The following is a 15,491-nucleotide window of genomic DNA, read 5'->3' as shown; positions in this document are numbered from 1 at the left end:
GCTCTCAGAAGAGGAAACCTACATTCACCCATCTTTGTTGATATTTTAGGCCCTGGAATGACAGAGAAATATTAGTGGTTAATTATTCTGGCTTTCTTTTTTGTTTAAAACTCTTCATTACTGGCATATTATTCAATACCTGAAATGTTAAAAACAGAACATAGTTTTTCTTGTTAAAACAATGAACACATAAATTTTTATTGCCCAAGTCTTTGGCCACTTAACTATGGCACATTCACAGCTGCCATTTTTCCTCTCCCACCACACAGTGATTTTCAATATTATTTATCATGTCAAACAACTATCCTTAATATTTATGAATTATCTGACTGAAACGGCAGTTTTTCATTATATGTGTTTTCTGTTTTAACACCAGAACTCCTACTGCTATAGATAACGTCTATGTGCTGAGAAAAGCTGGCTGAAAGCACTCGATGAAACATTTTTTGAGAAGACTTGGCATTGGTTTTAGGTCATTTTCAGTGAACATCCCACATCATTTAAAACGTCTCACTGATAATTCCCTTTTAATTACAAAGATCCATTTTTCAATCAAAATGACCTTTCATTTCAAAATGGATGCTAATGGACAGCAAAAAGAAATTTTCCTGGAGTAAAGAGAAAATAAAAAGAATCCCTGACTTGACCTCACGCAGGTTTTTTTTCCCCCTAGCTTTTGTAGGTTTTTGGTCCACAAAAATTTTCAAGTTGTTCAATCTTTGTAAAAAATTACAGTGGAAACATTTAAATTATAAATATCAACATTGCTTTAATTCATTCACAATTCTTGTAAATGTGAGAACAGTTTCCCTGCCTGCTCCACGGACCAGCACAGCCGCCCTCTCCCAAGCAGAAGAGGGTCTGCTCGGACATTTGGAAACGTCTTGCTTGTTTGCACCACCAAAGAGAATCAAAGCCCCAGTACTCCTACTTCTTTTTTCGTTTCAGGGACAGATCAAAACCAGTCAGATTTCCTAAACAGATGGCATAGTTTTAAATTGTGACCGTGTTGTCCGCATGTGTCCTGTATACTGTACGGATTATTCCTCAAAAGCGCTTGCTGGTGGCGGACCCAGCGGCACGTTGTGCCTTTGTTCTGCTCCTTGGCACTTCCATAAATGTCCCCCCTTTGGAGTAGTGTGGGCTTTCTGTTGCATCTATGTCACCGGCATGTGTGAAGCCCTGCCATGTTTTAATGGTATAAATATTAAGGAAAGGCAAAGTCAATAGAATAATAAATAAGGACACGCTCTCCCCCTGTTGCTATTGCTAAGGTACTATTTATTTTAAGCTAGGAGCGCCTGCTAGAAAGGTGATCTGAGGGGTGGGGGGGTTTAAAATGATGAATTATTGTTTTTTGAAAGCATCACTTACACTCGGCATCTATTCTGCCAGGTTTGCCAAGCAGATGTGTTCGCACCGTGGAATCCCTGGCCACCCCCTGGACTATCTGGCTGGAGTTCACATCAAGGCACCACTGCGAACCAGGACCTCCACAGTGTCTGAGTGGGCACAGCCTCCAGTAGCTAAACTGAAGGGATGTAGTTTGGCCAAAATAACACTCTTGGTGTGTATTTTTTGAGATCTAAATGTGATTTGGGCTAATTGCAAATAGCAGCTTCGCTGCAACTGCAATCTGTTTTCTGTTTTTCCTTTCCTGAATGCTCATGCAAGTTAAGTATATTCTGGGGACTCTGTCCACTTAGCACGTGTCTCCGAACAAGCAGAGGTACTTGCCTGTAGGTAGGAGGTTGTCCTGCTTCCTCAGAAGTGGTCTCTCTCTGCTTGTAGGGTGACAGTCATCAGGAAACAAGGACAACATTGCATCTTGAGGAACCAAATTTACCTACCTATTTTATTAACCCACTGATACAAAATGAAGAATAAACGCCTTATAAACCAAAAACTTTTTGGATTAGTATTTTGCAAGCAGAAAACACAAGGCAGAAATTGTCAGATAAATTGTTTGAGTAGTTCAGCCAGCCCCTTTCCCTGGCTACATAGCTGTCTTTGGAGCAAAATGCTAAGATTAAGTTATTGAGGGTAGATTACCATCATCGACTGCGTCTGAATCATATGATCACCCCCACAGTACTAAAGTAACCCAGGGCACTGAAATCAATGGAGGTAGGCTGCTTTACACCAGCAGAGAAGTGCCTGCACCAATAATAGCTATGAAAAAACCTTAAGTGGGTTTACTCATGGGTGAGGGAATGGGGGTGGAAACAGTTTCTCAGTAAATCCAAAACCCTGGCCAAGGATCCAGAAGGGGATTAGTCTTACAGTATCCCTCTTACTAGCTAGGCTGAGCTGAGCTTGTTAGAAAGGTGTTAAACTTTCCTCTGCCAAGAACACTTTGCAATAATCAGTTTATGAAAAATTCGATTTGGCAGCAAACTCTTGGCAGTCTCAGATCAACTGTACCTATTATACCCCGGTCACAAGTGGATGGGCAAAGGTGGCTCACTGCATCAGTCTCCCCTCCCCCTCCTCCACGGTCTTGAAATTTGCTCAGAGATGCTGGAGGAGGGAAAAAACAGTGTTGTGTAACTAGTCTCCAAAACCCAGACAGTCATTCAGGACAAGAAGGAGAAAAAAAGAAGTCAGAAATAAAAGACAGCCAGCTGCAAAGCTTCTGGCAGGAACTTCCAGGTAGAAAGTCTGTTTGCACAGGCTTTCCAGGGAAAAGGAAACAGCCTGTGCCCTGTCACGACAAAATATTCACCCCGACTGGGAAAAATGTAAATGATGCTGAAGCGATAACGAGCACTCAAGTGGATTTCTTCCTGAAGTGAGTCACAGCTGCTGTCAAAGCTCCGTCAATTTGACTGCTGTAGCAGGGTGAGGAGAAAGCTCTCAGGAATGCCACCTGAAAGCCTTTGCTGTGGAAAAGGAGTCCCACCAAGCCCAGGCAGGGGCCCAGCAGCACAGGGCAGTGTGAATGTCTTCCTAAACCAGCTGGGAACAGGGCTTCCACCTGCCTCCTCTGGGGAGAAGCAGTGGTCCCTCCACACACACAAACCATTGTGTTATGGTGCATTGCTGTGTGTCATGTTAGTAGCTTCATGACTGCTTTTCCACTAGAAGGCATTACTGGGACCAGCAAGAGTAGGCTGGAGAGGAGACAGATGGTATTTTCTCTTTAGTTTTGGTGTTTGAGAACAGAATTTGCACAGTTTGTTCCTCAGTCAACCCTTACTTTCAGGGTAAAAAACCTGTTACCTGCCAGAACATGAATGGTTTTGAAACATGCAATTAAAAAAAAAAAAAAAATTAAAAAAAGCATGTGGAGGGGGAGCTTTCATCTTAAAGTTTTTAAACAAGCAAATAAAAAAAAAAAAAAAAATTAAAAAAAGCATGTGGAGGGGGAGCTTTCATCTTAAAGAGCTACCAAATTTGCATTCCTGAGGTCTGATGCTATGGTTATTAATCAGATGCTTTGGGGATATTAAAGACTCTCTCTCACTAATATCAAATGCAAACATCCTTTCTTCCTCAAGATTTCCCAAAAGATCTTTAAAGTCTTGGAGTTCCTTTCATTCTTAATATGCACCATGATTATCTTGTATCTGCAGAGGTCTTCTTTACACCTAGAGTTTAATATCTTCCCCTTTCCAGCAGATCTCCTCTTCTTTTAGCTAAGGCTCCATTTCAGGTAACTGCTATTCTAAAACCTAATTTTCCCATTTATATTAATATGTGCCCTCAGAAGAACAGAATGTGGAAGCTCAGCCTGACATCTGCTGTGCCCATGCTCTGCTAACTTACATGGCATTATCCTGTCATGGGAATCTGCAGCCTAAGTAAAAGCCCCAGCTGTAATTAAGTGAAATCTCCTGCTCCATTTGATGTGGCCAAATGACTTTATCTTGCTCATTCCCATCTTCCCAGCTGTACTGAGAGATGGGCAAGGAGCAAATGAGAATCGTAAGGTGCACAGGCAACCCTTGCGCAGAATGAGACTCCTCTCCATTCCTTCCTGGGTAGAGCAAGCTGATTTCCGTGTACAGGAGCCTTTTTAGGGATGAACGCTGCAGAGAGAGCATGAAGTAGTTTGCTGTCAAAGTGACAGGAGAATGAATTCCCAGAAGACCTGAGAAAGCCATGGACAAACCTTTGGGAATGGTGGGCCAGAAGGTAAATGTTATTTTATATATACAAAACACAGGCTCCAGGCAAATCATGTTTGCTCAAGGAGCACCCGATGCCACAGCTGCACCGAGGCAGGAACCCCTGGCCTGCTTGGGCCATGTTCCTCTGACTCTCCCTCACAAGCACACACGCACACTCATTCAGATACATCATCTTAATTAAAAGTCTCCAAAATCCAAATTCAAAGCATTCCCCCTTTTCCCACCTCGCTTCCACCAACCGCCACTCGCTCTGCTGAAGGTGTAAATAGGTCAGGTGTTTCCATGGCCACAGTGAACCAAATAAGCAGTTGGGGTTCAGCAAGCAATGTGGGTTTTTTAATTGTTCCAGTGCCAGGTAGCACAAGGTGTACGGCACCACACTGACAGTACCTAACTATCTCTTCTTGCTCATTGGCAATGTAATGGCTGGCACTGGCCCCTTCCTCCCTCGAAACCGTTATCTCCTGCAAGCTTCAACAGGCAGCTCCCCTCATGGGGTAGCGTTGATGAAAAGTACATTTCACACAGAAAACATCTCTTTGCATTGCCACTGCAAGTACTAATTGCCGGTTCCAGTGAGGCATTGAACCTATTCGCACAAGGTGTAATTAAGTTGTGACTCACTGCCACAGGATGCTGCAGAGGCCAAAAAGTATAAAATCAGCCTAAAAGGGGATTAGACAAATTCATGAGGAACATGTCTAACCAACAGGATGGTTGGGACGCTACACGGTTCAGGAAGCCCCTCCTAAACCTTTCAATGCCTGAAGGTGAGAAGCTGTACCACGGCAAGGAGGTTTTTGTACTTATGCCCTCTTTCTTTCCCAGAGTCCCTGCTGTTCCCCAGGATCCCAAGCTAGATGAACATGTAGTCTTCCACCTCTTCACTCTGCATAACAAACAGAAAAATTCGGAGGAACTGTGGAGCTGATGGCTCCAAATCTGAGCAGTGCAGAGATGTCTCTGACCCTAGTTGATGACCTGGAGGGAAACACGCAGGACACCAATGGGATCAGCCCTTTGCTGCATTTGACCAGTTGTCACAAGGCATTTTCTGATGTCTGACTTTTTCTGTGTGGTGAATCATCTGGCTACTATGGCACAGATCCGTTTTCACTCAGTGAAAAGCACCAGATCTTTCACACATCACAGACTGAGTTATTTGTCAATAAAATTGGTCATTTAAGACTGATTTATCTCCCTTTCCAGGGGCCAGACATGGGGATGTCTACTCTGGCTAGTGTTGCTCATGAAAGCTCTGGCTGGAAGATTTTGTCCCATAACCTGCCACCCAAAACCATCCCCATCTCAGCTGTGATGTTCACTGAAGCCTCCTTGCAATGCAGAAGACGGTTTTATGAGGAGGAATCAGAGCAAGACTTTAAGCAGGCTGCCTTGGTGACCAGCCTGCCTGGGGAAGCAGGAGCCCTCCCTGTTTCCCCATCCTGTAAAATGGACATACCAATCTTTTCTGCAAATTGTCAAGTATATGGACCCCCTGATATAAATACTGCTACAAAAGTAAAAATAGTAATAGAAATATTAATAATCCAAATACTCTATATGATCCTGGGATTTCAGTTCAGGCTCTAACAGCACATAGTTGAAATATTGCAGTTTCTTGGATCCCTTGTTTATCCCCTGGGCTAGCAAAGGAGAAGGAGGGTCCACACCAAGACTTCCTCTCTCCTGTAACCAAACACAGCGCAAACCTCCACAGAGGGAGCCTGAGTTGTCCTGACAGATTTCTTCTAGTACAAGCTTACTCAGATACATTGTTCTCTAAAAAATCATCTCAGCTATACTTCCCACCTTTTGGCAGTCTGGCTTACCAAAGGATGTTGGGACTATGATTGTATCGTCTGGGCCATGCTGAAGCCAATGATGCTCTTCATGTCCGTTCACTCATCTCAGCAAGATGGGGCCTGAAACTCTTGGTTTGTTGAAAATCTCAGGTGTTGTCTCCTGCCATCACCACCATCACAAATAACTGGTGCCAACCAAAGCAGCTACTCTTGCTCTTGCCCCTCCATGTGTCGTCTTCTTGCACAACCAATGGGGCTTTAAATTCAGGGTGTTGTTGAGGGCTTGGCAAACAGTTTGGAGGGTAATAACCAGCTCTGCTCCCCCCCCTTCCCCAGCTTATTGGCTTGACATTGCTCTTATACCCCCAGTGTCTAGAAGCGTGAAAAGAGAAAGGATTTTAGTTTCAAGGCAAAATTCCTCAAACTTAATTGTTACGTGAGGCTTTGTATTTAGCCTCCAGTCTCTCTCAGAAACCTGATAAACATATGTTCCCAGTTTGAAAATATTGATTTTTTTCCTCCTCAGTACTGTTTTTCCTAAGTGAAATGAGAATCAGTAGAGATTTTCTTGTTTAACAGCATCAGATCTGGCATAATATACAAGTATCACCTTGTCACGACAAATAAGCTTTACTTATTCATTGGTATTAGCAATGTCCACACAGTCCTGGGAATAGCATGTTGTTATTTCAGCTCATTGCTGCGCTGTCAGCAAAAGGAGAGCAGTAGGGCTGAAATTCAACCCCCAGATACGTGTGCGCTGTTTGGAGCCTGCAGTGGGGAGCAGTGTTATGGGTGACTTTAAAAATGTTCTTCAGAAAGTCAAAGAGGACATAACATGGGTGGCAGCAGACCTGGAGCTCCCCTCTAACTTTTTCTCTGATCTTCAAAAAATTGGATCCCTTATCTGTAAAGTGGGGATAACTGTATTCACAACCACTCTGTAAAGCGTATAAAAATCTACAAATAAAAAGAACAGTACCAAACCAGATAACCCCACTGCTATCAGTTAGCTGTCTTCTAGGGAAACTTGCTTTATCTCTCGAACAGATTCTTAAAATTAAGATAAATATGATGCTGAAAGCAATATATGTTGTCTATAATTGTCTACTCCCCACACACATATTTCCTCCACCTGTTTTTTCTCCTGTGTAAAACTTGGTAGTCTTGCTTACCAACTAGATTTAGACCTATTAGGGTTATCTGTAATAGAACAGTTATTTGATCATTAAAAATACAGGGTTTAGGAACAACGGATTAATGAGGAGGGAACATAATGCAATACTATGGAAACTATATTGTAGGATTTCATATCGTATACTCCCGTGGTCAGAAAGTCCTGCATTATAATCCCATGATGCCAATGCTGTACTGAACAGCACGTAATCCTAAAATCCAGTTATCTTAGGCTTAGTGTACTGCAGAAGCACAGGAAATAGCAAGAATCTATCCAGTCACATTGAGCTACCATAGTTATGGGACATGTTCAGGAAAAAAAAGCTTTGTTTTGTTTTGCAGACCTCACTTTCCAAATGCTGCTACCCAGTAGGTCTATGTAGCAACTGTTGGGCCATTGCCTAACATTGTAAGTCAAATCATAGGTCACTACATGCCTATTCCAAAATAATCCTCCCTCCCTGCCAAGTCCTAAGTCCCAGAAACCCTTATCATGGATGAGAAAATGGGAGATATGCAATCAGGTGCACAAGAAGGCATTGAAATGACAAAGCTTCTAAAATTACGGATGTACGAAAACACACGTACTATGCCATTTAACGTCAATGCTGATTTTATAAATACTAACTCTCTTGGACATTTCAAGTAGTCCCACTGTAGACACCAGCACCCCATCTGGGGGGGGGACGACATTAAATGCTCTTCTGGCCCCTCCCTTATTCACTAACACCATCCATCCTAATTACCAGTGGCCCACAAAACCTCACAGTTTTAGCAGTATAAATCTTTAGAAACTAGAGCTTGATTGTATAAGAGGTTTGGCTTTGGAGTTTTTTCTTGTTTTTTTTTTTTTTCTGCGGCATAGTTGTCCTTTAAATGTGGACAGCTGGATACCTGTCATTACATCGAGTGGTATTCTTGAGGGGGAAAAAGCCACCAACAAAACCTCTGCAGAAAGTATTCTGAAATGCATTGTACAAGACCTTAAACTTTGAGGTTAGGCTGATAATTTTTAGTACTCTCATTCCCTGGCTGCTCGCTAACACACAGACACATATTTTAAATTTAATTTTTTTTTTCAGTATGAAATTTCTTATGCATTGCTTAGGTGTTTATAAGGAAAATAAAAAGGAGGGGACATTCTTTCACTGATTTCGGGGGATTGTGGGCAAGACTTCTGAAGCTACCTCAAAATGTTAAAAATATAGCCAATATATTCTTCCCACTCCTCTTTTTTTTTTTTTAACCAAGAGATGCTAACCTGTTTCTTGAACAATCACTTCCAGATTGCTAAATAGATTAATAGATTTCTTAATCAAAGTCTTTATTAATTTTGTAAGGCTGCATCCAAGTAATAATTATCTACCCAGCAAAAACTAGCTTGGAGAGGCTACCTATTGCAGCAGCAGCAATAGAGATCTGTTTTCTGGTATTCAAATAAAAATGAGCAAGAGTGGAAAATTCATATAAAAATGGGGGGGGAGCGGGGAGGCTAAAATACTATAGAAAATTATAAACAGGAACACTTGGAAACTCCAGGGCAGAAGTCAAGTCTGTGGCCCTCTATGTATTACCATGTATCACATATAATGAGTGAATGCCTGGGGCAAACTGTCTGATTGTCCCCATCTTCCTGGCAGCCCTAATAACAAGTGCAAGAAAAGAAGGTGTTTTAACCACGAATACAGCAGTGGAGCCTCAGCTCCAGACAGTGACACTGGACAAGCCGCAAGGGAAGTTGTTTTGTAACCTTAGCTATGACAACTGAGAACCTACAGCTGCGGCAGTACTTGACTTGGGTCTGGATCAGACTTAGATTACACCAACTATATGCAGCAAACAGTTTTATTCATGCCTGGCTATTACAAATAAGAGTCCCTGCCTCCCTACCTTTTTCCCTTAGAGAAAGAAAATCAGAAAGTATTTTTGCTCCAGCACTGCCTGGAGGATCTATAGCAACATGAGCTTATTTATGACCCATCACTTCTACGCAAACATTTTCTACTGTGTCAGACGAACCGTTTATTATGCCATTTCTCTCTGAGGTCTCAACATCATCCATCACCATAGTCACCTACCCTGCTCCTGCTCTGGGCCTTTGCATTGCACGGGGATCCATTGGTGCGGACACCGGGAGTCTGGGCTGCTGCTGTTTTCCATTTCATCACTCTTCCATTACCACTTGGCTTGCCTGGAGCTGCCAAGCTGTTGTTAAGGCTTCAGTGGGGCACCTTCTTTATGAGCCTTCCTTACCAACATCCCCTTAATATAGGAGATGCCAACCTGCCTGTTTTGTGAACACCTCACCTCCTTCTTTCTTTAAGAAGAAAGGGGTGGAAGTTTCCTCCCCTGTTAAGAATCGTGCTGCCTTCCTGCCCTCCCCTCCAAGCACAGGTATGGATACCTTTAGCCTGAAGACTCGGATACATAGATTTTTACCTAACCTTTCTTAATTGCTGCAGGGAAGAAGTGGGAGTGTAAGCAAAGGTGCAGTTGCCATCGTAGCAGCAAGGGAGAGATGGCTGAACTTGCCAGGAAAGTCACAAGGGAAACCCAGCATTAGATAGATCCAAGACAGATCTAGATTCAAGACGAAGATATTTAAATGTAATCACTTGCAGTGGGAACATGTTAATATTACCCTAGTTTGCCAGTGAAGTTTGTCCAGACCCAGCTCCACGTGGGTATGTCCTCCTCAGACCTTCCCAAAGGATGGGTCACCTAGTCCACTTGAGTACTTCTATGCCTCCAGTAAGATTGTTCATGCATTCTTTTTCTGTGTTTCCAATAATTTCCCCTCCCTTTTTTGGTTTTTAGGAGGTGAGAGTTTGTAAACAATACACAGCTGTAGCTGTAAACAAACTTGTCTGGAAATTGCCTTTGCTCTGGGGAGCATCTGGTAGAAAAATCTGTCCCAGTCTTCTCTTCCCAGTCTCTCTGCCAAACAGCCTTTCTCTCCTTGCTCTTTATCTCTAGACCCTGGTGAGGAGGGGACAGGGTTTCAGTGCCAGAAAGGGAAAGAAGTGTTCCTTTACCAATTCACAAAGTGCAGGATTGTCAACATATAACCAAGGGATACCTTGCTCACATGCTTGGTTATCACCATCTTCACCAGCAGTGGTGTCAGGATCCTAACAGGGTCAATTTTATGAGTAGCTAGCCCATGCTTTTGTATGTTATGGAAATCATATTCTCAAATGCATACATGTATATATACTCCTAGGGCGTAGGAAAAGGCAGATGGTTGTAATAGTTGAAGAAGCAAAAAGGACTGGCTTCCTCACTAGCTAGATGCATACATCATTAGAGTATATTCTTCTATTTCCTTATCACCAAATTAAAATAACTCTGACCAGGTAACAGAGGGGATTCCTATACTGCTTAGAAATTTAACTGGATTTTCTCATAATATGTTGCAACGACATTACAAGCTAAATGCCCAAGAAGTTACTAGAATGATGGGAGGGTAAGTTATGAGTATGATCTACTACATAATGTAATACAGGACTCCATAAACCCATAATGTCATTTTCCTATGAAACTGATACGTAATTTTAATTTAAAAAAAAAAAAAAAGAAGGATCGTGCAGATATAGCAATGACTGCATGACCTGCTTGGTTACGAAAGGTCAACTGTAAAACTTATTTGGACATGCCCTCTAACTTCCATCCAAGATCAGTGATTTGTGTGCAAAGTAGGAGAAACATTTTATTATTCTCAAACTTTTGTAACTCCGATCATTTTCTTATAATGGTTAAAAAAATAAACAAAACTTTTTATTAACGTGCTGTCCTGTCCCCTGCATTTTCTAATCTAGTGTGTCCCCAGCACCACTGGAGATCCACATGCTCATTTGTGCTTTCCTACCTGGACACAAGATCCTTTGTAAGGTGACAGACCCCGTTCTCCAGGGATGCAGACCGCTGCACGTCTCCTTAGCTGCCGAGTTTAGTGGCAGTGAAATCCACTTTCATTTTGTATTTAAAAACTGGCATCAAATTTGCAAATGGCTTCTCTGTGAGCTGTGTAGAGAGGCACTTTCGAAGTCGCAAAGTGCAACATAAACGACTTTCAAAGGGAGATGGCCATGTATTTTCCCTGTGCCTTGGCACGTCTGCTGTCAGCAAAACACCAGCCCTCAGCGCTGGCCCATCCCTGCACAGGAGCTCCTTCTCAGGCATGGCTGAAGCACTGGTTCGAGGCACAGCAAATTCTGCTTCACGTATCAAAATAAGAGGAACAGAAACAGGGGTGGGTGGGCGGTGGGAAGCAGAGAGGAAGCTGCAGAAATGTTTGACTGGAAGCATGAGTCAGGGTGTTACGAGATGTATGGGATTATCATAGTTTACATAGTGTCCTCATTGCCAAACAACCACGTCAAGTCCCCGGTACAGTGCTGGCAGTGGAGAGGTCATGAGCAGCAGGACAGTAATAGTGTTACAGTAGCACGGTGTCCTCAGTCAGAGGTACCGGCCCGGGAAGGATCTCGCAACCCCTCAAGATGTTATGGTTCCTGCAACAAACAGCCTCCAATGCACTTTGAAGCACGACCCCACATGCAATTGTCACAAGTAGCACTGAGAAAAGGCATTTTCTCTCTTTCTTGTCAAGACCATGTTCAAATTTTAATGGACTCAACCAAAAACTTCTCCTGGAAAGAAATTTAAACCTGGACAGTGCCTGACACTTGTGACACCTGACACTTGTGAAGTTGGAGCTTCCTCATCAGTTCCATATTGTATTTATTTGGCCCATTTATTCCACAACTTCCAGAAAATTGTTTCACCGCTACCTGTAGATGAAATAGCGAGGACAGCGCTGATCCAAAGCCTACCAAAGTCAAGGGAGAGATTCCCACTCATTTTTAGTGTCTTTTGCATCAATCTAACTCTCCAGGAGAGCTGCTGGGGCCAATCTTCTGCCCTTGGTAGCGCTCCAATTCAGAGCAGAAATTGCTGAGTTACAGAGACAAGTCTTCTTTTTTTATTTTTGCTTTTTTTCTTTATTTTAGAAGCAGCAACAGTATCTGGCTTCCAGCACACAGCAGACTGTCACACTGCTCACACTGAGACAAGAGCCTGCTCGACTCCCTAAGCAAACCTGCTTCGCTCTGCCCGTGAGCGTGCATGTAGGCACCACGCGGGCGCACGCACACATTGTTCAGCAGAAGTCACACTGCGGCACACGGATCTCTCCTGATCTACCTGAGGGCCTGCTTCTCCTCACACAGTCAACAGAGAGGGGTCACATAAAGGGAGCAGGTCACTGGAAATGATCCTGTGAAGCATTATAAGCCTTTCAGCTCCCCCTTCCTCTCTCCAACCTCTATGCTAAGTAAACTCCACCTAGATATTTTCTTGTTTTTACCAAAAGAAGCTATTATGGTTTAAAAAAAAAAAAAAAGAAAAAAAAGAAAAAAAAAAGGAGATAGGAGACCTTAATACATTATCCCTGAGCAGACAGATCAGATACTTTTAGAGCAGAGCAATAGCACTTCTCCCCTCCCCACAAGTGCAGTCAGCACATTTTATTTCTTTTTCTCTCTCTCTCCCATGTTTATTATTAAAACACGTCATCACCCTCTAATCACCACTGGAATTGAAAGTAACTTTGCACAGGAGCATTCTAAAATTAGAGAACGCCGATTAAAATTAATGCAAACCCAAAGTGCTGTGCTGTAAAGAAAGCACGGCCAACAGATGAGCAAACGCAACCCATATCTGCTAATTTCACACTGCTGATACTTGATTTTTAATTTTTTTTTTTTTTTTGTGGTTCCCTCCTCTAAGAGCAGGGCTGCAAAACCCACCAGCCCGGGGCTCTGCTGAGGCCTTCTCCTTACCCCATCCACACAGCAGGAGTAGTCCCATCCAGGAGCCTCCTGTTTTTCCGCTCTGGAGGAGTCACGGTTTGCTTCTCCCTGCAGCAGCCTCCCTGGGCGCCCACTGCCCTGCTCCACGTCCTGCGGACAGCTGGGGCCAGCCTGGGGGGCCGGGGCATCGTGGCGACGGGACACAGCCCTTCCTGATATAATGGGAAGGCCGGTGCCAGCGCCAGCATCGGTCCGGGCGGGATTCCAGCGCGGCGGCCGTCCTGCACCTGTCGCAGGGCACCAACCGGGACAATCAGCTGCGCGGCTAATATTAACCACCCGCGCCGCCGGCACCAGGGAAGCGTGGCAGGGTTGGGAGCGTGATCGAGGCATAGAGCAGCTTGTAGGGAAATAATTGTCCAGCTCGGCCTTTAGTTAAAAGGAAAACAAAAAAAAAGAGTGAATATGCCACCGGACTGATAACCTGCCTGGAAGTCCCAGGGCCCCGCGCAGCCCTTTCCCGTTCATCACTGCTTTTATCTCCAGCAGTGGTTTTGGTCCTTCCACAACTTCCGGCCACAAATACAAAAGGATATATTCATATTTACTGTCTCTGCTACCTCGGCACCGACAACTTCAGGTCCTCCAACAGACAGAAGAGAAACGCCAGGCTGAGCTTCAGCCGTGCCGAGGGTGACAGTTGCACGATCGCACTACTTAGTGGCACGCTTTGATTTGTGGCTACTGGGAAAGCACCACAACAGACAGTGCTGTTGCATACAGCAAGAAGGTAAAATAAGCTAGTGCTGTAAGTGACTCATAAAAACCAAAAATCAAGAAAACCTTCCCGCCCAGCATAACCTGCAATGATAACATAGCATGTTAATGTCCTGCTTAAAATAAAACACCCCCAGAATTGGGCCACTTTTTTTTTTTCTTAAAGGAATTTTTGCAGCGCTTCATTTCCTCTGCTCCCTGGATATTGCAGGGGTCTCCAGGCGCCAGGGGACGCAAAGAAGACATGCGCTGCAGCAGTGATAAGCACCAGAGGGCAGCTTAAATACAAATGTGAGCTCCAACTCCAAATTCTCTAACCAAACAGTTTACAGCAGATCTTCCACAGTCCTAGCTGTAAGCTTCTTTGATGTATCCATTTTGTTTCGATAAAATGACTATGTTCAAAATGAAAGGGATGGAAAGCAAGAGCTGCAAGGTCCTGCTTTCTGCAAGACCTATCTGGAGGGAACGGGACCCAATGGTGGCAGTGTTTGTGGAGAGATATAGGTGGGGAAACTCTCGTACTGGGTTGTGAAAGGTGTAAAGTCTTACTGCTGGCTTTGTGCTGGCTGGATTGTTATTTTAAACCATGTCAGGGACCAGATGGTGCTTTTTAAAAAAATGTGATTATAAGCTAAAATTTAAAAATACACCAGAAGCATTTGTGAAACTGTACGAAAATTAAAGGGACAAACACTAAAAGTAAAGGTAGAGAGATCTTGGCTTCTGAAGAAAAAAGCTGCTTGAAGAAAGATAAAATGAAACTGGATGTTTCCACTTCTGCAGTACGTGGGAAGCTCCCTAGACAGCTAAATTAAAGAGAAAATGTGACACAGCTGAATCCCTACATTCCCCTTGCATCCTCTGAGTAACCTCTTTGATCCCTGGGGAAAAGAAACTTGATTAATTTCCACAGCCAAGTCTCTCTTTTGATAGTAATATATAGATCAGGCCAAGATCTGGGCAGGTTCTCTCCTTCCCTACTAGCTGTATTGTTTGTTTACCCAACCAAATCAAGATGGGCTCACCAGACTGCAATAGCCAAATATTCTCTACTCATTCCCTGACTAACCATTCAAGTCATTCAGTTTAAGAAAAATGTTTCAATTTAGCCAGAACATCTATCTTTAGACTAAATCTTTAAAACAAATATTTAACATTTAAATCTTTCAGACAGCATTATTGGTAGATTTGGAAAATTCTCTTTGTATTTTACAGCCTTTCAGAGAAAAGATGTCAGGTCATGAAAGCTATGTAATCCAGCCCACTAGAGAAAGGAACATTTCTCTTAAGGAACGTGGATTCAGATCCACTTCTTCCAGCCCTTATAATACATACCAAACTGGAACATGGGAAGCCTGCTTTGTCCTGATGTGACACAATCTGTGACCACGTGCAGCCACCTACATAAACAAATAACTTTAATTGTTCTTTGCTTTGTTTGGTTTCTGTCAAAGGCATTAAGCTTACTGAGGAAGAAAATTACAGCTTTCCTTAAAAGAGGAAAGCGCCAGCCATCAGTTTACTGAGGGATGTTTGTGGCTGAGGCATGGGTTGCGTATCCATTTCAGGAAATGTGTGTCCTTAGCTAGACTTCTCATTGCAAATAATTCAAGGTTAAGTGAAGACCAAATCTAGCTGCAAAGTTTGAGTGCAGGTAAGAGACTATTTCACCTCTAAGCGTATTGGGATTTAGCTGTCTGCTTTAAGCTTGTGTTGTATATGGGACAATATGCCAGTATATGCCATTAGAAGGTAAGCATATCAGAACAAAAATTGGACATGCA

The 15,491-nt window shown here is 43.2% G+C and overlaps 1 protein-coding gene across 20 annotated transcripts in view; it reads right to left on the bottom strand.

The window, feature by feature from the left end:
- Positions 1-13,115, bottom strand: part of ARPP21 (cAMP regulated phosphoprotein 21) — a 204,553-nt gene extending 191,438 nt beyond the window's left edge. For all 20 annotated transcript variants that reach the window (XM_019470231.1, XM_019470242.1, XM_019470235.1 and 17 more), the window contains exon 1: positions 12,958-13,115. The gene's annotated coding sequence lies outside the window, so the exon portion shown is untranslated. The remainder of the gene's footprint in view (positions 1-12,957) is intronic.
- Between the last annotated feature and the right edge of the window lie 2,376 nt (positions 13,116-15,491).

Source organism: Aptenodytes forsteri, unplaced genomic scaffold, assembly GCF_000699145.1.
Source record: "Aptenodytes forsteri isolate BGI_AS27 unplaced genomic scaffold, ASM69914v1 Scaffold398, whole genome shotgun sequence".
NCBI lineage: Eukaryota > Metazoa > Chordata > Aves > Sphenisciformes > Spheniscidae > Aptenodytes > Aptenodytes forsteri.
The sequence above is the reverse complement of the archived record's forward strand: the minus strand, read 5'-3'. Positions and strand labels throughout refer to the sequence as shown.